The sequence below is a fragment of the Schistocerca americana genome, chromosome 7 (genome assembly GCF_021461395.2).
Source record: "Schistocerca americana isolate TAMUIC-IGC-003095 chromosome 7, iqSchAmer2.1, whole genome shotgun sequence".
NCBI lineage: Eukaryota > Metazoa > Arthropoda > Insecta > Orthoptera > Acrididae > Schistocerca > Schistocerca americana.
The window spans coordinates 507,581,158-507,603,844 of NC_060125.1; the positions used below are offsets into that span (position 1 = coordinate 507,581,158).

General features: G+C 38.5%; 1 protein-coding gene across 1 annotated transcript in view; it reads left to right on the plus strand.

The window, feature by feature from the left end:
• The window catches only part of LOC124621807 (myelin expression factor 2), a 115,723-nt gene extending 93,317 nt beyond the window's left edge, over window positions 1-22,406 (plus strand). Inside the window, exons 12-14 of the transcript XR_006980571.1 lie at window positions 59-329; window positions 17,036-17,170; window positions 22,257-22,406. The gene's annotated coding sequence lies outside the window, so the exon portion shown is untranslated. The remainder of the gene's footprint in view (window positions 1-58; window positions 330-17,035; window positions 17,171-22,256) is intronic.
• Window positions 22,407-22,687: the final 281 nt, after the last annotated feature.

The window sequence follows — 22,687 nt, forward strand, 5'->3', positions numbered from 1 at the left end:
TATAATGATAATTCTGTGAGGTGGGAGACACCTTTTAACATTCTCATGACTTTTACAGGGTGGTTTGAATTGTGGTCATCAGTTGGAGTTTGATAGGCTTCAAAGAAGACTGCTCGGCAAATAAGCTGGACCTTACTTTCTTGGGGTGTAAGTGGGAGTTACTCCCATGTTTGAGGATACTCTCTGAGAAGCAGTAGCATGGAAGTTCTCCAAGGAAATTTTAAAACAGCTGATCATTGACAACTGGGGAAAATATTTCACAAAGTGCTGCTTAGCCTGTAAGGTTATCAACCTGTTTCATCGTGCACCAGTCTGCATATAAATTGTAGGTAAGTCTGTTTCCTGTTAGCACTCGATACCTTGTTTCCCAAGCATGTAAACAATATTTATTGCACAACAGCTTATTTAGAAAGGTTATACTTCATTTGTTGTGCAAATTTAAATAACAAAAATACTGCCTTATAGAATTTAAGTAGCAGTATGATTTATTGAAGATGGTTTAACCAGATCAAACTGTTCCGTTAAGGCCCCTAAGGTTTTACCTTGTTGACATGAATCAATATTTGGTTGTGGAGTATATGAAGAACATTTATCTGTCAAAGGTATTCTAATTTTGTTCATATACATATATTATTTTTAATTTTTTTAAAAGTCTGAAACAATGAAAACAAAGGGTTTGTTAATTAATAACCTTCCTGATGTCATTCAACATTTTTTTTTTATTCATATTCTACACGATGAGTTTTGGGAAATGATTCCCATTTTAAAGCATGTATTTCTTTGTACCATGCCATTTTTATGCAATGGTTTTTGATGTGTGAAGTTTTGCTTTGTTTTGTTGACTTATAATACATAAAAACACAGTTTTTAGTTGGTTACTTATTTTTATATGTAATTAGTGGCAAAATCTGGAAGAACATTGATGTAGTTTCCTTCTGGTCTATTAGTGCAGTGTGTCACAGGTGTTAAACATCACTCACAACTTTCATTGCCCAGTACACATCGAGAATAATTTCATAAGCATACAGTTACAAAGATGTGTTCAGATGTAGTTGACAGAGATAATATTACAGGTCCCCCACAGATCTGAGTTTGCATGGAAGATATTTATCTTAACAATATGTATTATAATTTTTCTATTTTACATTGGTACTTCTGTGTGTTGCTACTTCTATTTAAGTATATTATCAAAGCATCTGAAGAAATTCACTGATTAACTTTTAAAGGTTTTCATTTAGCATTTTGCATAAATACCCCAGTTTTTCTAACAAATCCATTTTATGCCCTTTATTTTGTCATTGGAGTACTTAGACTTCTGCGCTACTTTTCCAAATGGGTGTCCTGTCTTCTGTCTCTGTCTCTGTGTGTGTGTGTGTGTGTGTGTGTGTGTGTGTGTGTGTGTGTGTGTGTGTGTGTGTCTGTCTGTGTGTGTGTGTGTGTGTGTGTGTGTGTGTGTGTGTGAGAGAGGGGGGGGGGGGGGGGTTCAACCCAACATTCACTTCTTGATTTTTGGAAAAATTGCAATCTTCTGCGATACATTGCCAATGTGTCGGTTGGTAGATATGCATTTGTTTTTTGTTTTTCTTAAGTGGTGCAATCTGTGTTCGGGTCTGTCTTCACCTGTTTAGGACTGTGTCAACCATGGAAGTAGTATAATCATTAACTACTGCAATATGTTTCACTATACTTACTATTGTTGCGCGCGCGTGCGCGCACACACACACACACACACACACACACACACACACAGAGAGAGAGAGAGAGAGAGAGAGAGAGAGAGAGAGAGAGAGAGAGAGAGAGAGAGAGAGCTGTAGCTGCACACATACATAATACAGGACACCTACTTAGAAAAGCAGAGCGAAATATCAAAGTACTCCACCAACTAAATAAAGGGCATAAAATGGCTTTGTTAGAAGATATGGAGATGCACACACATCACAGAAAATAGGAAGACGAAATCTTCAGCAAAAAAATATTGTACTGGTGAGATTCTTCAGAATCCTTGACAGTACCGTATTTACTCGAATCTAAGCCGCACTTTTTTTCCGGTTTTTGTAATCCAAAAAACTGCCTGCATCTTAGAATCGAGTGCAAAGCAAGCGGAAGTTCTGAAAAATGTTGCTAGGTGCCGCCACAACTAACTTCTGCCGTCGAATATATGTAGCTCTACACAGGCATCCTTTGTAGGCACAAAGATAAATACTGGCGCCAAAACCTCTGCGTCAGTAAATAAAACTTAAAAAAAAAAAATTGGAAGAAGAGCTTTTTTCTCTGCCCGAGTTTCGACCACTGCATTTTCATACATTATCCAACGAAGTAAATACAAATTCCATATTGTTCATCTTTGAATGTAGCAGAATTTCAATGTACTACGAAAATCCGACTGGCAAGACTGGGATTTTTGTCAATATGGCCAACTCTACGTTCTGAATTTTTTCCTACCTGTGAGAAGAGATGGTTGCTAGTAGGAACCTGATGAAATGTGAATCACATGCAGTATTCTCTTCACCATAAGGATAATACGAATATAAACATTTTGCCATGTATTCTTTCGTGTTTGCTGCTGTCTCTTTTAAATCCTGTCTGCCTAATAAACTACGAAACTAGAGTGAGACAACAGCAAACGCGGAAGAATATACGTACCGTGTCATGTTTATATTTCTATTACTCTTATGCCTAATAGTGATACAGTCAGAAATGAAGCACGGCAACTGACTAGATTTTTAAATCTAAGATGACTAATTTCTGTGCAGAATTTGATGTACTAAAGAAGCGGCCGCAAAGATTTTCAAATGGAGAAAAATTTTCGCCTAACTCTCGTTCAGAACATGTTCTATCATACACAGTCTATTATTTGGTTCTTGTTGATCATTATCAAAGAAAGCAGCAGTGTAAGTAACAACAAATAGCAGTCTCTTGCCATTGTTTCGCTAATGAGACGATTCCTCTCTTTGTTTTTAATTGTAGGCGGCGGTAGCGCGCACAAAAGCAAGCCATGCCGCGAGCAGCGACAGGCCGTAAACACTCACTATCAGAATGCGATAAACAATGCATGACACAGTATAATAATGCATTTTCAGCTTAGAGTGACTAATGTAAACACCTATAACATAGAAAAAGGCGCTTATCAGATCAAAGCAAAATAAGCAATCGATTCAAACCAGACGAAGCACGTGAAAAAGGAAGGGTATCCGTATAAATACGGACGTAGCGCCTGACGCATAGCAATGGCTACCTGGTAAAGCTTAACTGCTAAACTTACAACTCGAACCAAACTACTGTAGCTGTATCGTCATTCATTCGACCTAAATTGTGTCTCATATTACAATGGACCAACTTTGTTTCGATTTGGAGGTGCGGCCTAAAACTCTTCTCTCCCCTTGAATTTCAAGGCTCAAATTTCAGGTGCGGCTTAGATTTGGGATTCCCCCCCCCCCCCCCTTTATTTCGAGGCTCATTTTTCAGGTGCGGCTTAGATTCGAGTAAATACGGTATACTTAAATAAAAGTAGTAACATACAGAAATAACCACCTTCGTGAAATAGGTGTAAGCAAAATTATATTGTTCACATAAATACCTTCCGTAGAAACACCTGTGGAGGCCGTGTAACATTCTCCCTGTCAGCTACATCAAAAAACATCTTTGTTAGTGATTGTTTATGTGAGTTACGCTCGATGTGTATTGTCCACCGAAAGTTGCGAGTGGTGTTCAACACATGACACTCTGCGCAAATGGACAATAAGAAAACTGTAAGTACAAGCTTTTCCAAGCGCAGTGTTTTTTACAGACAGGAAAAGGGATCACTCAGTGCAGCTCACACTTCGGCGGGCGAAGTGAGGTGGAGGTTCATAATGCCAAACAAAGACCGAGCTCCGCAGGTAGTTCGCTAGGGAGGGGATTTGTAGTGGGGATCCAAGGTACACTACAGAATCGCGAGATCCACCGTAACAGCAATTTTCAGGACTGTAGTGCCATGGGAATTTTACTTTACGGACAACCCTCGTATTACCTGAAAAGAGGAGGCAAACTTACTTTAGCCTTCTATTTACATCTTTTACTCTTAATTAGTACTATTCTTTTTAAGAAACTGCTTCTTGAGAGTTAACTCGTGAAATAATTTCGATGCAGTTTTTAACCCTCCTACGCCCTGATCTTTTTATCAGGGCTTTGTTGGGGTCATAGGGACCTACTGTTCTACACCAAATGTATTATCACTATTTTAATGAACTATCATGACTACATACGTCTCATATTCAGATGTGTGTAAATATGAAAGTGAACCAAACATCATTGGACACAGTTGGCTCAAGAAGGTGAAATAATAGTTTTGAAAACAGTGAGATACATATTGCCAATGTGCTTACTGGGTCATACTGAACAGTGGTAGCAGGAGGGTTAACTAAAAGTAGTTGTGTAGCATGAGGGAATTCTATGAGGGAATGTAGATTTAAGTTGGAATCATTTACTAAAGGCATTGCCATTTTAGTTACTGTTGAGTGTTTGGATTTTGGTAGCTTGCAGTACGACGACATGTGACGATGTATCTTTGTTGTGTACATATAACAATGTATCTTCATAGTTTTTTGTGTGTCACATCTCTTACCTGGATGAAACAGTCATTTCATCAGGTTGTCAGTCTGGGCTGTATTTGAACCACTATAGTGTGATTGAGTGAGGATTGTAATTCAAACAAATTTTACAGTAGATTGGTTTTGCATGTTGTGGAAGATTCACTGACTTGATTGTTTGGATTATATATTCTGATCAGGAATGCACATAAAGCCACCGGGCCACAATGAGGCAATAAAATATGCGATGCAGTTCACCATTTGATAAAACACAAGGGAGCACATATAAACATAGTGTAAGCGGTTTACCTGGTTCACATAGGGGTGACAGTGATTGACATGAACACTTACCTCTGTCAAAACGCCACACACATGGGCTGCTGCTCACTCCATGCAACTTCTGCGATGTGTTGGAAGACTTAAGTCATCTGATGAGCCTAAAAAATGATTCATGGAGGTGAAGCAGAGCTACATCCACTTCTATAGTTACTCAAGCCGTTACTTTCCATATAAAAATAAAAGAAGAAAAAAGAAACTTGTGAATGAAAAGCATTTGTTTTGGGATTTGTCCTTCCTACTACACATTTTCTCTCATTAGATTTTGGGGAAAGAAACGCTTCTTAAACAAGTAATCTGCTCCTTATAGTCTGACACCACAGCTTGATAATCAACTGGATTTCTTATCATTGTTGCCGATAGTTACAGGTTATACATCTCTGCACAAAATTAAAAATGACGATAGAAGGAAGAAAATACGTGTATTGGAGATAGTCCGTAGCAAGGTTGACACCTATGCATTGCATACAATATTCCTGCCTGCTGTACTGAGTGCTGTGCTGCCTCATGCTTCTCCTCTCGTTTGTTGCTTATCGAAGCCAAAGCTGTATAATGAAAAGCTTACTGAAATAAAAAGACTTGGGTCAGCTGATATTCTCCTTGCGAGTAGAGTACGTGGCCAGTTCACATACACGTGATAAAATAGGGTAGCTAGATATCCTTATTTGTGGAGCTGACAGTGGAGGCGTGTAAGAATGCAGTTCTGGAATCGTTACAGTCCCAGTGACATTTGACTTCAACTTGCAGGCTTGGTGCGGAAATAGGGAGTGACAAAAATAAAAATATTTTATTATGTTTGCTGTCCTTGGCATAACCAATAAACATGTTTAAGTGAAAACAATATGATGGTACATTTTGAGAATGTTTCTGAAAGAATTGTAACAGATCGAGGAGTGGCAACTAAATTATTTGCTCATGATAAAGAAAATACTGTCTGTGTATGTACTGTGTACATTGGCAGTTTAATACTAAATATTCATTAGAATGTTCGTACAGACCCACTTTTGTCACAGTATTAATTTTAGTTAGATACATATTTACATATTAAGTGAAGCTCTGTAATATGTACTTAGCAGTTAGTGATATGTATGGCATTGCAATATGGAGGCTTGGGAGCTCTCTATTTGTGAATTAGGCCTTTTAGCTGAAAGCTTTTGTATAGAAGTTCTTCCATGTACCTGTTTGTGACTTAATGCCTCATCTATATTGTTGCTAGACACTACCTACATTTATTTAAATTACAAAGTAAATTATACACTTCCATTTAACTTATTATAGCTAACCAAAGAAAGAATAACTCATCAACCATAAACTGTTGGCCATCCTCTACAGCAAGCACAGAAATGTTTCATGTAAATGCCAACAAAAAAAATTAATCACTTACTTACATAAAAAAGGTTCAACTGTTTTATAATCTACAAATAATAAACATCAAAACAAAACTGTATCATTCTAAATCCCAATGACAATGCCTTAAAGTGAAAGTGGCGAAATCTGTCTGGGCAAAATAAAATACAATGCACCAAGGAAGGGCGGTATTTATTTACAAAACAAATATAAACTGTTAAGGTTACGTAAATCAAAGAGCTTATCGCCAATCAGTCACCACTTTGGTGTAGTGTGAAAAATAGTGTGTTAGTAGTCTCTTGCACTACGCAATAGGAGTTCTCAGAGTGCATCTTGCCAAATTCAATCTAATTAAAGATCAATGACATTTAGGATAAAGAACATTTTGTTAGTCTTCCACTGCTCATCAGAGATTCGCAAAATGCACAAAAAGGTATTTCCATGTTAAATAGTCTAATTTTGGAACATATTCCTGTTTGGCTGTCACGGATTTTGATGAAATTTTATATGAACATTGTTACATGTCAGTTTAAGCAGTACTGGCAGAGAATCAGCCATTTGCTTGAATATGCAATGTTGTGCAAAGTGAGCTTGAATTTCTGGTGCCTTCAGCTGTTGCATCTCTGGCAATATTGTTAGAAGAAATGAAATTTAGCTGTCTTGTACAACTTCGTGCGTTCTCCTAAGAATAATAATGAAAAGAATTTAACGCACAAAATTCAACCAACTGAGCGAAATTGCTAGCACAAATTTTGGAATTTGGCTTCTTATACCTAAGGGACTAAAGGTATGGTGAATGTGAGCTTGGCATGTAGTAATGTAACAACACAAGGTTCTTAAATGTGAAGTTTCATTTGTGTACCACTTACTACACAGAATAAAAAAACTGCGCAAGTGGAGACTCTGTAGAATGATATGTGGTATATTCAACACAATTTTGCAAAAAGCTTACATTCCATAAAACAGTCCACAATGGTCGCAATAGAAAGATCATCGTTTTAACTGCAGTACAGTTACCCCATTATCTAATGTAGAATAGCATTGCTAGATAATTTGAATCAAAGTTTATTGCAGAAATTGCGACAGAGAGAGAAATGTGAACTTTGGACTCTTCTATCTCGTAGAGTAGGCAAATGCTGAACATGAAATTTAATACACGGTAGCTTGGTAGCACATGGATTAGGAATATGAAATTTCATTCACCAACTATTTTCCAATTGTGTCCAAATTTATCCAAACAACGAGTTTAGTGAAAAGATGAAAACTGTAATTTTACACTCGTTTCACAAATACCATTTTTTATTAAAGCCTGAAACCAGTCACATTCCCCTCCCCAGGACAGTGGGTTTAATGTGAAACGTGGGTTTACAGTGCTCCATAAATTAAGGGAAAGTGCCTGGAAAATTGGCTTTTATATCTTGTTGATTAAAGATACAGTACACAACACTTTCGATAAAGGCAAATCTATAGTTTTCCAGTACAAAACACCAAGCACATACCTCAGTGTATTGATTTGGTCCATGGTGGCATTGTCACTACTGGTTGAGTCGGAAGTTGGTGACTTTTTGTCAACTCAAATGAAGACAACTGTATCACATTGCCAGATGATCTGAAATAATGCAACAAATAACAGTTTGCAACATGTACCATATTTACTCCAATCTAAGCCGCACCTGAAAAATGAGACTCGAAATCAAGGAAAAAAATTTTCCCGATTCTAAAGCCCGGTCCACACGCAACAATCTGTCTGCGCAGACATCGGCGCGGATGTCTGTACATGCAGAAGATCGCTGCAAATGTGGTGTGTTCACACGACACAAACCCCAATCTACTACTCGCCCGCCATCTGTCGGTGTAAGAAAGAAATCAGTAGCAAGCGACTACGCTCCCCGTAAACGTCAAAAATTTAATTCAGTTATTTTGAAATATAGAAATGGAGGAAGTTCTTTTGTGGTCTGTGTTCGCAACTTGTGTTGCAATAAACGTTCAGACCAACCGTAGGAAACAGATAAAGCGATCAAAATTATGTAGACAGTGGCTGCTAAAGTGAAAGCAGTTTTCTCACGTAAATTTACTGCGAGAGTTGCAGGGCGAACCTAACGACTGGCGAAATTATTTTCGGATGGATGTCGAAACTTACAATTACCTCTTAAAGCTTGTAACCTCTCACATTATGAGAAAAAGTACTTGTATAGAGAAGGGCAATTTCTCCTCATGAACGGCTGGCGGTAACATTAAGATTCCTAGCAACAGGAAGGAGCTACAAGGATTTGGAATTTTCAACTGCAATATCGAAACAAGAGTTGAGTGAAATAATACCCGCAAATTTTCAATTAGAGCATTGTATGCTCCTGTCTTTTTGTCTCAGTCACTACATTCTTTACTTTAATCTTCCACAAACATGGGTGGTTTCTATATATTTCAATGAATTCACTTACAAACTCTCGAGAACACTGACGAGTATCAGCCATTTTAATGCCCTGTGCGCACAAATACAAACACTAGACTGAACAAAACAGCTGTTTCGCGCCAGATTTGCGGCGATCTCCTGTCCACACGCTCCAACTTGTCTGCGCAGATGTGGTTTGAACCCACAGATTTGAGAGGTTTCGCTCAAACCTCCAACTCCAACTTTCAGGTTTGCACGCACCTCAGATTGGTGCAAATCTTCTGTCCACACGCAACGATCTGTCTGCGCAGATGTGATGTGCGCAGACAGATCGTTGCGTGTGGACGGGCCTTAAGCCACACCTGAAATTTGAGACTCGAAATTCAAGGGGAGATATAAGTTTTAGGCCGCACCTCCAAATCGAAACTAAGTTGGTCCATTATGATAAGAGACACAATTGAGGTCGAACGAATGACGATACAGCTACAGTAGTTTGGTTCGAGTCATAAGCTTAGCATTTAAGCTTTACCAGGAAGCCATTGCTATGTGTCAGGCGCTCCGTCCGTATTTATACGGGTACTCTTCCTTTTTCACGTGCTTCGTCTGGTTTGAATTGATTGCTTATTTTTCTTTGATCTGATACGTGCCGTTATGTGTTTACGTCACTCTAAGCTGAAAATGCGTTACTGTACTGTGTCACGCATTGTTTGTCGCATTCTGATAATGGCTTGCTCTTGTGCGCGGTTACTTGCACTGCTGCTTTCTTTGATAATGATCAACAAGAACCAAATAATAGACTGCATATGATGGAAGATGTTCTGAACGAGAGTTTAGCGAACATTTTTCTCCCTTTTGAAAATCTTTGCAGACGCCTCTTTAGTACATTATATTCTGCACACAGATAGTCATCTTAGATTTAAAAATCTAGTCAATTGCCGTGCTTCATTTCTGACTGTATCACTATTAGGCATAAGAGTAATAGAAATATAAACATGACACGGTACGTATATTCTTCCGCGTTTGCTGTTGTCTCACTCTAGTTTCTTAGTTTATTAGGCAGACAGGATTTAAAAGAGACAGCAGCAAACACGAAAGAATACATGGCAAAATGTTTATATTCGTATTATCCTTATGGTGAAGAGAATACTGCATGTCATTCACAATTCATAAAAGTTCCTAGTAGCAACCATCTCTTCTCACAGGTAGGAAAAAATTCAGGACGTAAAGTTTCCCATATTGACACACTCTCCAGTCTTGCCAGTCGGATTTTCGTAGTACATTGAAATGCTGCTAGAAGATGAACAATACGAAATTTCTATTTACTTCGTTGGATAATGTATGAAAGTGCAGTGGTCGAAACTCGGGGCGGAGAAAAAAGCTCGTTTTCCACTTTTTTAAAAATTTATTTACTGATGAAGAGGTTTTGGCGCCAGTATTTATTTTTGTGCCTGCAAGACATGCCTGTTGTAGCGCTACATATATTCGATGGCAGAAGTTAGTTGTGGTGGCATCTACCAACATTTTTCAGAACTTCCGCTTACTTTGCACTCGATTCTAAGCCGCAGGCGGTTTTTTGGATTACAAAAACCGGAAAAAAAGTGCGGCTTAGAGTCGAGTAAATACGGTAGTCACTGATACCATATCCTATGAAAGGGTGTATAGTAGCTTGCAAATTCTTGTGCACATTAAACAAAATACTTGGCAAAATCTTCTAAATATGTTACTTCATTGTCAGTAAATTTCTTTTGGGATTGAGGCCGCATTGTCACTCGTAAAATTCCGACGTTTCGGTGTCTGTTGCAAGGCGCCTTCCTCAGGGTGTGTTGCTAATACTCCCTGAGGAAGGCGTCTTCCAACAGTCGCCGAAATGTCGGAATTTTACAGATGACAATGCGGTCTCAAACCCAGAAGAATTTTATTGGCTGTGACAACGGCCGCGGAAGCCTACATTTACATGTTACTTCATTGATTGCTCAGCTGCACCATATAAAAATTACAAGCATTTTGTCAATCTGTGTAGCCATAAACGCAGTTAAACATTGATACAGAATTGATTTTTTGCCACCAGGAGAAAGGGCCAGGAAACTTCATTTGGATCCCACAATTTGGTCTCGGTAATCAACATTCCAGCACAGGTGGATAAAGGCAGTAGGGCCATAATTGATAATGTTTCCTTCAGTGAAGTTCAAAGAAAGAAAGTAATTTTTTATCTAATAACAAATGCTCTCTCTGATCAGGATGCAGATTTAGTTAGGATAAAATAGCGTAGTGCCTTAGGGTATGGATACTACTCTGTGGTAATCAATTAGAATAATAGATGACTCTAGGAAAAACATTTTTAGAATAGTTCACCAGAGATCATCTGGGATGAAATTTATAATTTAATCTGTTCCATGATAAATCCGCATTTTCTTTGAAAACAGCTTTTAAGAAACCATGATTGAAGTATCCTGTGAAAGAAAAACAGAAATTGTATCTTTTGGCAAGAATAAGTAGGAATCCTGCAGTAGTTGCATACTACAGAAACTACCCAAAATTACTAAGAAGATCACAAAACCAAGGAATGTGCACATCATTCCGAAAAAGTAATTCCAACATCACCATTGAACTGAATGTAAAGGTGATAAATGTCACAGGTAGCAATGTATGTGATGATAATTTCTTATATATAGTAGAAATTGTAAGGATGAACAGTTAAGGGGATACGGAATCACCTATCCCCGCAATGTTAATATATGCCTACTATAGGGAACATTTTCTCACAAACTACTGGAGACAGAGGGGTAAAAATTTTACTGTATGTGCATTCATATGTTACAACAATACTGAAACAACAGTTTATTGTCAAAGTATTTTCTTACAGAGATATTGTACATTTATTTTTAAGTAAATTTTTTCCATCGCTTTTTACTAGACTATCACCCCTAAGTCTTTTGTAAATCAAGTAATTAAAAAATCGTTGTTTCAGTATATAATAGGGACCTATGTCACTACGTCATAAAAATTTCAGACTTCTAGGTTGACCAGTACCTGAGATAATGTTCCTAGATGAAGTAAAAAGTAAACTTACGGGAAACGGAGAAAGAAGATTAAAACATTCCTGATCCGTAGCTAATACCCCCTTCACAGTCTTCATAATCATCTTCAAGTCTTCTTTTGGCACCCCTCTGCACCTGTCTTGCTTTTTTCACTAATGTCTTGATTATATTATCAGCATGCCTTAGTCTGTGCTGATCTAAAAAGAACATAGCACGTACCGTACGGGAACCAACACACATACCCAACTTTTGAAGGACCTGGCATTTAGTTATATTTCCAAGATTGAAGGTTGCCACAGCATCATACACACCAAAATGTAGTGTATTAATTCCGACAAACACTGTTTTTGGGAGACGATGCCATATCACACCATCCAAGCACTCGTTGGGGTTCTGCGTTTTTCCGTGAAGACATTTCATCAGAAGACTTCTGTCAGCCAGATCTCTGAAAATGGGCTTTATTTCTGCCATGATGGCTGATGGTAGACTGTGGTGGTGAATGTATTTCTCTCCTGTTGTTAGTCCCCTATTGTATTTACACCAGCTGTTTTCACCTTTGGGGCACAAACCATGTTGTGGATGCTCATCCGTGGATGCGGTGTGGAAATATAAAGCCCATATAGCTCTCCTCATTTCTTCAAGATTGCCTGTATTTTGCCTGATTGCAAGGCCATAGCAGTTCTGAATGTGGTCTATTATGGAATCAGTCAATCTTCCTCTGCCATCCAAGGTTTTCCCATCATCTAGTTTTTTCCCTTTCATAACTGATTTTAACCTTCTCAGCCTGGCACCCATTCTCTTCTGCACATGTCCTATACATTCAAGTTTGCTTATATTTACACTGTTCCCATATGGTTTGCTTTCCAAAACTTCTTTGAATGCTTTAGAGTCACCATCTCCCAGATATTTGACATAGCGAACATTATACCACTGTGAAGAGCGATGAAAAATTTTCTTCACCCCAGCAACCTCCATGCCACCACTACTACCATAATAATTAGCAATACAGTCATCACTGTGTTCATTTTTCAGCCTGCCTGTGCACCTACAGTATTTAGACATTATTGCAACATCAATAACCTTGCCAGTATCAACACTAGTTGCTGTTACAACACCATTGTTGGAGGTGTGGCCCCTTTTCTGCCACGTGCCATCAAACGCCACTGTGAGGTCACGACTGCCGTCATTTTCTTCCACTGCTTCTTCCACAGCAACCTGCATTGACTTCTGTGCTACATCTTCAACTGCAGATCCTAGTACATAATTGTAAGCTTCAAACTTTGAAGGTGCACTTGGAAGATTTAGAACACCACATAGCATATCACCAGCTGCTTTGCCCTTACCAATTGCTCGCAATCCATAAACTAACCTAATATTTACACTATAAAGTTCAGTTTTCTTGTATCCATTATTTACAGTTACTGAAACCGAACTTGGAAACTTACAGCTGTATTTACAAACACTGCATATTAAATTAAACTGGGCAGCCAGGCCAACATGGGATTCTACTTTCAGAGAAACGTTTCCATGACATTTTTTGCAGCACAAACTGTTTTCAAGAGCTTCACACAATATATTCGTATCAATGAGTTCAAAAACTTCATTCCCTCTATCAAGTAAATTATATTTCTCTTCCAAATCTCTTAGTTTTTTATGAGAAGCACTGTTTTCATTTGGTGTAAGTTCGTTCGGCAAATCAGTAATAAGTGGATTCACATTTTCCAACAGTGATGATGATGAACTGCTTTGCTTTGCTAATGAATCATTATTTCTTTTCTTTTGCCAGTTCACACGCTTTTTAAATACTTTTGCTTTAGCTCTAGGCATTTTCACTGCGAAAAATGAAGCACTAAATACGAAATAACTCAACAACAACTACTTTCTTATATCACACTGTTTACAAAACAGTCCCGCCACAAAGTCAAAGAGTAACTTGAGGAAACCAGAGAGAAACATTTTCGGGCAACTAGTGTATAAATAGTCGCTGGAAACCGGGATATTTGAATTCATGTCACTTTAAAGGTACTGCCAAAAAGTTCATGGTCAGCCACGAGAGACGTGTATAACTAAAGCGCAATACCCGATCTCACAAATATATAAAAATAAAATAGTTATAATTGTAGTAGAGCTATGTATGATACGTCATTTTAAAGAGGAAACATGGCAGAATATAATACGCCAATAAAAAAAATTCGATTTTTTAACCCAAAATCCGATTCCGTATCCCCTTAAAGAGCAAAGTTGTAACAGTATGGTGAAAATGTAACTTCACAAAATTCAATCATATGAACGTATCACAAATTTCTCCACCTGAAATTAAGAAAATCATACATTTTCTCAAAAATAAAAGCTCATGTTGCTTTGATGGAGTTTCCAGTAGAATGCTAAATATTTGTTCCCTTGTTATATGTTCAGTCCTACCTGAAATATATAGTGCATTACTAACTTATGACATTTTGTTGAAATCACTTTAAGAAAGGTGTTGAGAGATGAAAATAACTACTGACCTGTTTCAAGCCAACATCATGTCTAGAATTTTTGAGGTGGTGGTGATGTTTTGTAGAATAATATCTCACCTTAGCAGCAATACTATTCTCAGCAAATAGTGTTTCAGAAGGTTTCCTCTACTGAGAAACCCATTTGCATCTTCACTTGCTATATTTTACAGTCATTAAATAATAGCACCGCTTGGTCTTTCCTGCGACCTATCTAAGGCATTTTACTGTGTGAATCACAGTATTCTAGTTCATAAATAGAAGTTATGTGGGGTTGATCATATAGCCAGCCAAATTATGTAATATCTAAAGAAAATAATGCAAAAAGTTGTACCTAGTAATTCATTCAATAATGTTTGGGGACGTAATTCCAGCTGGGGAGAGCTAAGGTGTGGGGTTCCCCAAGGTTCAGTCTTAGATCATCTGCTCTTCCTCATATATGTAAATGATCTCCCATCTAGTATACAAGAAGCAGAATTAGTTGTCTTTGCAGATGTGATACTAGTATTGAAATAAAGTGAAGCACACATTCTGAAACAGAACAAATGGTAAACAAAGTTCCTAGAAGTATCATTGTCTGGTTTTCTGTGAATGGTGTCACCTTCAATTACACGTCATAATCGATGTTTTTGAAAGCCTGCAGCTATCATTCATTATTTAAATAGTGAAATACTGCACTAGTTACATATTTCATGCTTAGCAGGGTGCATTTCAAGAATTTTTTTCTTGGTGTCAAGTTCAGATATGTAGACAAGCATTTTGTGGTGTTCTCATTGTTCTGCTTGTCTCTACTGAGGTCATCGTTGTGAGGTTATCAGGTCACAGTGCCTCCTCAGTTATGTAAAAAACCACACACGTGCACATTATCACTCAGATTCTTTTACATCGGAAAAATACACACAGTAAATACTGTGTAACATCGGTAAAAAATATGTACGTAAATACTGCACTTAACGAGAGTGAATTCTTGAAACATCTTCTGCTCAGCTTAGAACAGTATGTAACTGGTGCTGTGTTTTTAGGCCTACTGAAAACATTTGAGCAACGCAAAAGTGAGTGAAGGTGTCAATTAGTGCTACAAGTGGCCAAACGCCGAAGCATGGTAAATGTGTTCACACATTTACCAGTTCAGATCTGCTGAATATAGTGCCCTGGTGTCAAGAGACTTGACCATGTAATATTTGTAAACACTACTGGAGGGCCAACATCATGCCAGTGTCCTTTTTCTCCCCATGAACACTTCTTCATAATGTGTAAATTGTGGGAAAATGGGTGTATAAGTAAAATGAAATTTAAGCAAAGATATAATAAACACAATACACGTGGAGGAGAAAACAGTGGTAAAACAAAAGAAATTAAATTGTAATTAATATATAAAATCAATTAAAAACATACGAACTAAGTTCGCAGAGTTTGAAAAGAATGATAGGAAGAAAAACAGAGCAGATGAAGTTGTTATGATTAAAATTGTGACAAAGAAATGGAAATAAAAATTTACAATTAAATAAGTTAATTAAATAAGAATGATAAAATAAAAATAATTTACTGCATTTCAAGATTCAAACTCACATCACTCACTGTAGCACAACTTTTTTGACATTAATCAAGCATCACGCAAATTTCTAAATTTTTTTGTCAAGTATACGCAAATGAGTGAGTGGCTGCAGTGTGAGATGCCTGGGTCCCTAACCTACATAACCATATAGATGACTGCAATGAAAAGTAGATACCAGTGCTGGGGATCTTGTCAGCATTAAATAGCTACCATTTCTCAACCTTGATAAACTGCTGCTGTTAGATAAGTTTCACACATGAATTAGGAAAATAATAGGTTTTTCAAAATTTAGTTGTAATTTTGTATTGTCATTAAAATGGTGTAATACTCATGCAAAATATTATTTCTAGTTCTTAGTGACAATGCTCTGCATAAGCTCATGTAAAAGAAACGACCTTAACTGCTGCAGTAAAGACTACATAATATTATTTGTGTTATTAGCTAAAATAAGCTAATTTTCTCAGTAGGTTGGGCTCAGGACTACAAATTTTAAAGACAGTTGATAAAGGTTCAGTTTCCCAGGATAGATACTGAAACGAATAGAATATGAGCAGTATTTTAAGTATGTGCTGAGCTGTAGAATTTAAACTTATATCTGATTCCTGTTTTGGGGAGAAGTACATTTGTATGGAATATTGTTTAGCTAGTAGGATGATAAATTTGTACACACACACACACACACACACACACACACACACACACACACACACACACACACACACACACATTCCAGATGTGGAATAGACATAATTGTACTTCGGCATGCATCATTGTTGGCGGGCCACTTGACTGAAACTTGTACTAGGTTTTGTTTGGTATCCTGTTTAACGTGGTCCTCCAGACCGTGGTGTACCGTCAAACCACTGCCTCTCTGCATGTTCGTGTGTCTGAAAGGTCCCCAAGCTCTCACAAAAATCCTAAAAGGGTGTGAAATGCTGTGTGAAGGGGTTGGTGTCAATTAGGGTACTTTGGTATAGCCCTGCTTCTTCTCAACCATTTTCATCTGCTGGGCCATACATGAACACCATCTCAGATTGCTCCCAACATGAATACTGGACCATTCTGCTGCTCTCAGTACACTGCATCAATCACACAGCTTGCAACACCCAAGGAATAAATGGTGCGTGGTCAGTGGAACTGTCACTTGTCAATGCCAGCTACCGTGGCAATGATGTGTTCCTGGACACATGTTCATAGGAGTTTTTTCCTCCATCCAGTTGGCAATCCATCCCTGCGGTTTGACAGTTTTATTAATGTTCACCCTGTATCTGTATAAAGATGAAATTACTTATAATTAATTTTTGTAGATTTGTTCCAGAACTTTCATTCTTCATCGCAATTTCTGAAATTGGGCTAGAAGTCATGCTTAAATAATTTGGACAACCCCAATGACTTCAATCACATGGTAGCTCTTGCTGGAATGTGAAGTTTTGGGGCCAAAGGTATGTAAAGTATCTTACTATTATTAGCAGCACCTTCACTCGTTTCCAGCATTTGGAATTTGGTAATGCTACATTAATTGGCTTCCATAATTTAACACCAGTAAACATCTGAAGATGTAAGAGGGCATACTGAAATGCAATACCTCCAAATTTTTATGTGAAATGTCTTAAAAGCCTTCTGAATAAAAAAAAAGCATTATTTACAACATAAATCTTTATGTCCATGTAGTTATTTCGTACACGATGGAAAATTGATGTTGAAATATAAACAGCATTATGAAAAGGATAAATATCTATTTACTGTACAGATAATACATTGAGTTGCATAAAACATTCACACAACAAGCACACTTCACGTGCACATGACACCAGGAGCAGAAAAGGAGAGAAACAAGAAGGGGAAAAGACAGATGGGTACATCGGCAGATAACAGTCCGAGGGTGATGAGAGGTGAAATCTGTGGAGGGGAGAGGTTGTGGAAATTGTTGGGTAGGGGGCTTGGGACAGTAAGTTACTGTAAAGTTGAGGCCGAAATGATTTCAGGAGGGAGAATGTGTTGTAAAGATAACTCCCATCTGCATAGTTAAGAAAAGGTATGGTGGTGGTGGTGGTGGTGGTGGACAACCCAATTTCTTCAAGTTGTGAAGAGACATTGAAATGAAGCTTTTTTATGTTTCCCTGCATGCTGTTGACAGGGTGGTCTATTTTGTTCTCAGGCACAGTTCGGGAGTGGCCAGTCATGGTGGGCAGCCACTTGGTAGTCATACCAATATAAAAAGCTGTGCAATGATTGCAGCAGAGCTGGTATGACATAGGCACTTTTGCAGGTGGACCATCCTTCGATGGGGTAAGATAAGCCTGGGACATGACTGGAATAAGAGATGCTGCGTGGTTGGATTGGGCAGGTCTCGCATCTGTTTTTCCCACAGATATGATTGCTGTGGCAACAATTTGAATTTGAAGTAGGATGTTGTGGTGGTTGGGTGTGCAAAGGAACAACGCTTCAGGAGGGGTGGGGAGGATGCCCCTCATTTCAGTGCATGATCAAGCCCTGACGAAGGATGTGGTTCAGTTGTCCCCTTCTGGTGTGGTATTGGATGTAGAGGCAACTCCAATCCTTCGTAGTTTGTTCGTGGTGGTTTGGAGGGGTGTAGGAACATGGTATGGGAAGTTCTTCTGTGCTCTAGGTCTGGAGGATAGTGCCTGTGTGCGAAAGGCTTTGTGACAGCTTCAGTATATGGGTAAGGAAGTTGTCACTGCAGATAGGCCATCTCTGGGTGGCTGAGACATACGTGAACATAGCCATACAGTATACAGCTCTGCTGCAATCATTGTACAGCTTTTTATATTGGTATGATTACCAACCAGCTGTCCACCAGAAAAAGACTACTGCCGAACTATGGAGAACAGTAAAGTAGACCACGCTGTAGCACAATATGCAGCTGAACATAATGTGCTAGATTTAAATAATGCTTCACAACCCAGACCATCTGGATCCTCCCCCACCATCACCAGCTTTCCTGAACTGCACAGATAGAAGTTATCCTTGCAACAAATTCCCTGCTTTCAAAATTATGCTAGCTTCAACTTACAATACCTACAGTTCCCATATGCTTCGTCCATGTTTCTTGCCCCCCTTTCTGCTGCTCTCCTTTTCCACTCACCATTTCTCCCTCCTTCTGCCTATACCATAGCCTCAGGCACTACACATGGTAGCTTTGTCTTCTTCCCCTCCTTACTCTGGTGCCATCTAGTCCTTGCACACTATGGAAGATAGTGCTTTTACGTCCCCACGTGTACTGTGCTATCGCTCCACCTTCTCTGCCCCACTTGAAAATGGCTGCTTTCGTACAGTGCGACACCTGCATTCTGGTTGTTGCAGCCAGAAAAAGGTCATGTGTGTCTGGGATGTGCTTACTAGCGTGGATACGTGTTTTCCTTTCCTGAAGAAGGCTTCGGCCAGAAGTAAAGTCTTTGATTGTGCCGGACAGCTAGTCAGTGTGTCATCTTTACGGTGAGCAGCAATCTTGCTTCCACATAGTTACTTCTCAACTTAGTCATCCTGGTGAAGAACACATCGCTCCCAACAAGAGACCAGTTCGTTCATACCATCGCTGTAGAATATTTTACTTCGTTGTCAGTCACAACCTCACTTCAACCTGCACTGCTTTGTCATTGTCAAAGTGAAGTCATTCAAGATGTTATTTCAGTTGGGAAACAGATAAAAACCAGATAAGGCAATTCGGGACATGGAGATCAGTGACAGTGAATCAAAGGAGTCAGATGGTTGCAGATGTTGGGGCACTTATGTGTTCACATTGTCATGCTGAAGAAGGGGTTGTGCCATGTGTGGATGAATTCTTTGAATTTGGAACTGGATTACAGCAGGCTGTTCATTGTCTACTGAAATATGAACGTTTTTCAGAAAGTAAGGTCTGAATTTCTGTTGCTAATCAAGTGTCGTGCAAACATTAACGCACATGCGAAGAGACTTTGGCATTCCTTGCTCGTCACATGACGCTGTTTGCATCAGTATTGTGCTGCTAGCAGTGTAACTTGTAGATATTAAAACATTGTTAATGAGCCCACTGACAGATATGGTCAGTGGTTCGGTTTCTGAAAACCGGCGAGTTCCAGCAGCAAAAATTCATAAACATGTAAGTTAGGTGTATAGCCCTAATGCGATGAGAGGGAGCATAGTGTGTGAGTGAGTGCTTTCAAGACCGGACAGGAAAATGTCCGTAATGAACCGCAGTCAGGCTGACCGTCATTGGTCTCAGAAAATTTGGTCAAATCCATGGCTGAAAATTCGTGAAGATGGATGATTCACAATTTCAGAATGCGGGTTGAACAACTCTACACAAAATAGTGTCTGAAAAGTTGCAGTTCCACAAATTGTGCGCACATTGGTTTACCTGTCTGCTTACTGGGAAACACAAAATGAAAATAATGGCTCGTGCTTTTGATTTTTCTCGTCGAATACCATTATGAAGGTGATCAATTTTTAGAGAACGTCGTCACGGGATGAGGCATGGATTTCTCACAAGAGTCTAAATGTCAGTGGAATAGTGTCCACAACATCCATTTACTCAAGGCCAAGCAGGCAGTCAAACATGCAAGATAATGGCAATTGTGTTTTGATATAGACATGGAATTTTGCTAGAGTTCATGCAGCAAGGAATAACAATAAATGCAGTGGCTTACTTTGCTACCTAAACTTTGACATGCAATATGGCATATATGATGTGGCCTTCTGACGCCTGGAGTTTTGTTTCTGCATGACAATGCTAGATGTCATTCTGCAATTCACATCCAAGATCTGATCACATATTTTGGGGTGGGAACAGATTGTTCTTTCGGCTTACAGGGCTGAGCAATTTTAACATTTTTTTCGCTACCTAACGGAGGTGACATGTGCTTCTCAATAGATGACTAAGTGAAAGACGCAATTGGACTGGATATTCTCACAGGCGGCACATGTCTGTGACTATATAAAAGAGTATAGAATGTGATGACAAATAATTCTACATCACACAATTCAGAACCACCTGTTAATAAGAGGGCTGCAAATATGCAGTCGTGAAGAATAAAGATGTAGAATAGTAATGGAATTTGTTTTATTTGGAAGGCTTTCACGTAACAAGTTTGAGATGTTACTTTCAGTGTGCCTCATACTAAGTTACGGAATTGATTTTAGCTGCAACTAATCCTTCACTAGAACTATGAGTAATATGTTTCAGTAACTAATTTATATTAAAATCTTGTATCATTGGATAAAATATCCAGAGGCAAATTGTATTTTAATGCATATACATTTTCGTTATTGGTGCTCTGTAAATTCCATCTGCCTCCAGCTGTAATAGTCCTTTCTGTACTGTTGCTGGCCAATGATAATCTCTGTATAAGCTGCAAGTTTGCTGATTTTACTGTCATTGGGATCTTGTCAGATGTAAGAAGTAATATATTGCTGTGAAACACGCTGCATTTCCTTTCCGTTATTTGTCACTTGTTATGTGAGCCTATGTCATGTTTCTTGTACTGAGTAAACAAACCCATGAGAAAATACACAATATGTAAATCTTTCCTACTCCCTACAGTTGTTTTGCATCAATTGTATTACCATATATTGATAAGAAGCTTTCAGTGGTGTTCTTCATTGTGTGTGCTAAATTTGTGGAAGTGTCCCCCTGCCCCCCAAGCCCTTCTGCTGCTGTGGTGGTGTATGTTTTTCCCAGGTGCTGTGAGGTGTGTACATGAGCGTCTCTTGGTTATTCCTACAGTGCTATGGACAAGTGTATGCATCTTGAGTTGCCATCTTACCTCTTCTATGGGGAAGTTACTTTCATATCTTGGTGAATAAAATAGTTTTGTATGTACAATGAAAGATATGTGCAAATGATTGGGGGGGGGGGGGGGGATGAAAACCGCTTGTTTCGGTCTCTTGAATTATTTAAGATATTAAGATTGCTGTGACCACATGATCAGTGATACGCAAGGACGTGAATGGGCATATTGAGCACAACTGTCCATTTTGTATAAAACCTAGTAACTCGAACAAAACGACCTGTTCTGCTCTCGGTTGTAAATAAAATTCCTGTATCTTGTCTGTTCTATTCAGTGCAATGTATGGGCTAAAATTGACCACACAGTTTACCCCATGCATTTTTACCCCTGCAAAATCTTAAATTCAGTGCAGTGCACCACTGCTTATGATGCAGTGCAGGAAGTCTGACGGATAACGAAAAGAAATATTACACTTGTCAAATGAAGGTACCAGATGGTACGGGGTGCAAAAATTAAATTGTTTTCCATAGTAGTTTCTGAAAAATCTGATAAGAATTTCGGATAAACCAGAACGCCATCTCTCAGCACAGCACCAGAGCATTTGGCAAGGTCTGCAGCAGCGAAATAGGTCATCAGCTGTCAACATAACTGAAGTTTTATGTATACTACATTGTAGTTTAATAAGTCTCACAATTATTTGTGTGTGAATTCAAGTTGAAAGAAATAATATCATATGTAACACTGATTTTGAAGCATCTGCAAATACTATTTCTAAAGTAATAGAAAATGACTTTTGTTCCAGGTGCCAGTCTTCGAAGTACGTGTTCCTTCTATAAGGCAATAAATAAGTAAAATTTACACATTGGTAATGTATAATGTGGACATAATTTTATAATGGTACAAGTGGAAGATTGATTAAAATCGTAACGACATTAAAAGAGTCACTATGGAATAATGTGTTTTCTTTCATCCAGTGCTTAAGCCCTAACTGTTACCAAGTTTCATTAAACGTGTGCTTCAGCTTTCAACTAAGTCGCCACAGGCATTTCTTTATGCAAGTGACCTGGTTCAGGTAGGGATTGCATTTTCTCTAAGGATTAATGCTTCTCCAACAAGTTTTACCTAGTTTCCAATGAACTTTCCCTATGACCTCCTTCCTACGATAGCTGTGATGAGAAAGGATACCACTCATATTGCTAACAATTGTAATTATGTCTGTAAAATGACGGGGTG